The 5506-nt window shown below is 38.6% G+C and overlaps 1 pseudogene; it reads right to left on the bottom strand.

Moving 5' to 3' along the window:
- Positions 1 to 4929: 4929 nt before the first annotated feature.
- Positions 4930 to 5148, bottom strand: LOC145260814 (U2 spliceosomal RNA; annotated as a pseudogene).
- Positions 5149 to 5506: the final 358 nt, after the last annotated feature.

The raw sequence follows: 5506 nt of genomic DNA, 5'->3' as shown, positions 1-5506 counted from the left end.
TTTCAAGAGCAATTGCCCTAGAAAGGAAGCCTTTGTCAAGAGATTCACTAATCCTGTGGGATATAACCGTCAGCACATCTGCGGTAGATCTTGCAGAGCGGAAACCATATTGTGTGTCACTAAGAATGTATGTATATGTATGTTTGTGTATTATGCACTGTGTATGTATATGGGTATATATGAGCGTATGCTTATAGACATATATGTATGTATGTATGCATGTATATATTTATATGTATGTATACCAATGACCGTCTTGTTTATGTTTGCATGTGTGTGTATGTATATGTATGTGTGCATATTGTGTATAATTTATGTATGCATGTATATATGTGTGTGATATGTGTACATATGTGTGTGTGTGTGCGTATATATATATATGTATGTATAACAATGACCGTCTTTAGTGTCATGTCTGCTTAAGCATGTGAATTCGCTGGCAGGACTATATGTCTTTTTCGGGCCCATGAACTTTCAGTGTCTGAGGGAGTGGCACTCGTTTGACAAGACGTTGCGATCATCACATATATATATGTATGTATATATATATGTAGGTATATATATATGTACGTATATGTATCTATATTAAAAACTCTACATACGTATTGAGCACTTTTGAAGAAAAAACTTAAAGTTTAGTTTAAATTCATACTTTCGTATATTAATTTTATGTAAATGAACTAGTTATACATATATATGTATGCATATATATATGTATGTATATATATGTACGTATATATATATATATATACGTATATATATATGTACATAAATATTTATATATGTAGGTATATATATATGTACGTATATATATATGTATATATATGTATGTATATATATATGTATATATATATGTACGTATATATATATGTACGTATATATATATGTACATATACATTTATATATGTAGGTATATATATATGTACGTATATATATATATTTATATATATATATATATATATACATATATGTATATATATGTATATATATATATATATATATATATATATATATATTTTTTTTTAATTACATTTTCACCCCAGACAAGGCACATTGCCACTCAGGTGTAGGGGGCTACTATCAGGGTCAGCAACTACTGGGGCACTATGTAGGGATTTGGGCAGCAAGATGTCGGTTCACGTTGCACTTGAACTTCTGCATGTCAGTACAGTTAGGGAAGCATGATCCTGGAATGGAATTCCAGAGTCTAGCTGTTCTGGGGAAGAAACTACTGGAGTAGAAAGATCTTTTACATCTAGGGATCTCTACTGTGTGGGGGTGGGATTTAGCTGACTGTCGGGTTTGTTGAGGGTGTCTGCGTCCGTCGTGGGGGCACAAGTGTCTGCAGTTCGTCAGAGCATTCACCATTAAAATACTTGTAGAACAAGCAGAGGGATGCAACGTTTTGTCGATGGGACAGAGGCTAAAGCTTGGATGCCAGTTCACGGCCTATCAGATTGGCGACTCTTTTTTGAACCTTGTCTAGTAGCGAGAGACTAGTAGTAGACACACCAGCCCAGATGTGACAACAATGCTCCATACATGGGCGAATAGTGGCCTTATAGAGATACAGGATACTTTCAGGTGTCAGTAGTTTTCTAGCACGGTAGAGAGAGCCTACCTTTTTTGCAGCGGCCCTGGCAATGTTTTCAATATAATTGTTCCAGCTCATGTTTCCTGTGAACGTTAGGCCAAGCAGTTTGAAGGATGTACTCTCAGACAGGGAGTCACTGGCCATTGCTATTGGTGGCAGAGAAGGTTTCTTGCAGTTATTGAAGGAAACCAGTTTGGTTTTGGCAGCATTGAATGTGACCATCCATTTATGTCCCCATTCCACTACAGATTGGAGGTCATCCTCTAGTGTTTTTGCCATTTCTTTAGATATGTGTTCATTTGTTTTCCTGTCATGCCTTTTATAGAGTGTAGTGTCATCAGTATATATACCCATCTCAGAGGCAGTTTTGTCGGGGAGGTCATTAATAAATATCAGGAACAATAGAGGTCCAAGAATAGACCCCTGAGGCACTCCCGCATTTATATCACACTGTTTAGATGTTCGACCGTCGAGGACAACCTGAATTTTTCTCTTTTCTAAGAAGGATTCAATTATGCTAAGTATTCTACCAGTGATACCGTATGATTTAATTTTCCTGAGGAGACCCTTGTGCCATACCCTGTCAAAAGCCTTAGATATATCTAGAGCTACTGCTCTGCCCTCCCCCGCTTTGTCCAGTGAATGGTATATACGTTCAGAGATTACAGTGAGAATGTCAGCTGTGGATCGGGCTTGTCTAAATCCATATTGTTTATCAGTCAGAAGTTTAGCGTCTGTAAGGTGCCGGACTAGAGCATGGTTAATTATGGTCTCAAATATTTTGGCGAAAAGTGGGAGGAGGCTAATGGAGCGATAATTTGATGGGTCAGTTCTTTCGCCAGAATTCTTGAATAATGGTACCACAGAAGCGGTTTTCCAACAGCCCGGAAAGCATGATTCATTAAGACATTTGTTGAAGAGTTTGGAGAGGACTGGAGCTACTGGAGCACTTTTTTAATAGCACAGCTGGGATGAGATTAGGTCCGCATGCTTTGGAAGTGTCAAGATTTATTATGATAGCATATACCTGAGCAGGGGTGATTTTTAGGTCGTCTAGTGTGGCGTCTGTCTGTAAAGGAAAGTCAGGCAGGGGGTGGTTGGTAGGGTCCAGTGTGGAGTTCGAGGCAAACCGGCTGGCAAGCATATTAGCTTTGTCGGTTGCTGAGCAAACAACCTCGTGATTGTTGGTTAGTGGGGGAATTGTTGATTTCCCATTATTTACTACACTGTTGTAGATTTTCCAGAAGTCACGGTGTCCTAATTTTTGTGCTTCGATGCGTTTTTTAGTGGTTTCAGTAAATTCTCTCTTGGCTGTCGCTATTTCTTTCTTAACGTTATTTCTCGCTTCTATGTACTTCTGTTTGTTTGAACTGGACTTATGTCGGTTAAATCTGCGGTATGCATGCTGTCTTTGAGCAATGGCAGTTGCGCAAGTAGAAGTAAACCATCGGGGAGAGTGAAGCTTGCTATAAAATTTCCGCACTGGAACATGTGCTTCCATTGCTGTTTTGAACCATTCAGTAGTCTCATTTGCGCACTGTTCGGCAGGAAGAGAAAAAATATTTCCTCATGGGGCATCTCTGATAAGATCTCTGATGGCTTCCCAGTCAGCCTTTTTAAAATATCTCGTTGTTTTGAGCACTGGCTCTTCAGTTTTGGGTCTAGAATTTAGGGCGATTTCTACCATTATCACTGCATGGTCAGCGTTCCCGAGTGGGCTGTTAGCATTTGTTGTACAATCCTTGGGAACTGTAGTCAGAAACAGATCTAGAAGTGATGCTTGTTGTTCTTGCTGGTCAGGGAAACGGGTTGGAAACGTAACCATTTGTGATAGGGAGTGAGATATAGCAAAACTATGTGTTGTGCTGCCCGCTGCATCTGTGTGAGTAGAGAATCTCCTTAAGCAATTTAGGTCTGCAGACCGGTAATTTGTTTGAGTCACCAGCTCTAGGAAGGTTGTCGTCCAAGACTGGAGAGGCCTCCCTCCCCTTTGGTTTAGTTTCAGAGTTTTCCTTCTCCTAGACGGTGATCTGGGAAGATCTGCTGGGTCCATCAGCCCTGAGAGGGTTTTCTCCGTGCCTGGGTCCTACTCCAGGTATTTCTGCGACCCCGCATGGTTAGTTGGTGTTACAGGGTTAGCTTGTAAAGGTTATTTATCAATGAATAGTTACACTCCTCAAAGAGATTTAGGGGCATGCAGTGGAAGCGGTTTTGTGGGGAGGCTTGTTTGTTAATGTTACAGTTTGTAGAGGTTATATATCTAATGAATAGTTACACTCTTCAAAGTTATTTATGGGCATGCAGTAAGAGTAGTTTTAAGGGGAGGCTTGTTAGAGAAGCATTAGTGCAGATTAGGACATTTACCTTAGGTTTTTTGTTTTTATTTTATAACTTTTGTTAGTTTGGGTTCTGGATAACGTAATAGTTTGAGTAGGTATTAGGAATGGAGCTAAGAAATTTTGCCCAGTCACTGTATATTTAGGTTTACGGAGGTTAGGGTGTAGGTGCAGTACACCCAGGGTGTAACTGGAGGTACATTTTAGGTTATGGTGTATTTCGTATGTATAATTAAGTAATATATATTTGGGCGAGTTTTCAGTAGATGCAAATAGGAGTTGTCAGTGTTTCCACTATTCAGGGGGAAATAGTTTCAGTTTTCATTTAAGAATCATAGCGAGTTTTGCATGGCAGTGAGTATCGGCTTGGTTTAGTGTTGTTTGTTGCAGAGCCGTCTAGGAAGAGGCAATTGCTATGTAATGAAGATCGGTTTGCATCAGAGTGCATACTTGGCTGGTAAGTGCCTAATTGGATAGGAGTGACCTCTAATGTATGTGAGGGGTAGAAATGTATAGATGTTTAGTGAAGACCGTTTGGCGGGTAGTTTCTGGAAGTTAGGAACTTGAGGTTAAGGATTCCACTATTACGGCGTGTGTAAAATGTAGGGTTTAGTGGCAGCTAGTGGGGGGGGGCAGATTGTTAGCTTTCAAGGGTCAGGGTTATTTACTTACAGAATACAGTAAAGTTTCATTTGGATTTAGAGTTTACAGTATTGTTTTAATTTGGGAGAAAATAGAATCTACCTTTCATTTCCCCTATTTTGCATGCAGGCAGACGTCTTGGAGGTAAAGAGAAACAAATTATTTTGACGTGATTCGGAATTCATATTTTTAGGCAGTCATTAAGGTTGGGTTGGGGATAAGACAACGTATCTATTCAGAAGATAGGTTCTAGAGCCGCAGCTAATATAACTGTAGATTTCAGTTACAATTATAGTAACAGTTGAAGGCCATATCCAGTGGTTTGGTAGAGATATCAACGAGACCTCTTTATTAGTATAAGAGAGCATAGGGTGATTGTACCTATTTACTATGCCTCCCCACGGGACAGAGTTAGACACCAGGGTCATTTTTTAACGTGGAGAAAAGGTACAAAAATAAAAATTGTCTCAGTCGTGAAGGATTTCTCCTCCACCGAAAGAGAACAAGAAATAGAAGTGCAGCATCTGAAGAACAGATACTACACTTTGATCTTGACCAAAAGGCCAAGAAAGCTATTAAGTATATTACTTAAAGTTCTTCTCACTTTTAAAGTAAAAATAAATCCACGTTTGTGCTAAATTCGGAACATTTATATGGCCTAATGTTATTTGTTCCCTAGCCTTAGTAAAGAGCGTGGAAATTATTTTAGCTGGAAGTGAACATGATTGAGTTTTGCTTGGGGGGGGGGTGAATTTAAAAAGCTGACCAGAGTAAAGACAAATGCATATATAAATTAAAATACACAGTTACAAAACAAATAAGAAATTTAGAAGAAGAAATGTCAGAGTTAGTGTATATATATATATATATATATATATATATAGGTATGTATATATATGTGTGTGTATATATATATATAGGTATGTATATATAT

The sequence above is a fragment of the Euprymna scolopes genome, chromosome 36 (assembly GCF_053919585.1).
Source record: "Euprymna scolopes isolate OS-2025 chromosome 36, ASM5391958v1, whole genome shotgun sequence".
Classification (NCBI taxonomy): domain Eukaryota; kingdom Metazoa; phylum Mollusca; class Cephalopoda; order Sepiida; family Sepiolidae; genus Euprymna; species Euprymna scolopes.
Note: the sequence above shows the minus strand (reverse complement) of the source record. Positions and strands in the feature narration are given on the sequence as shown.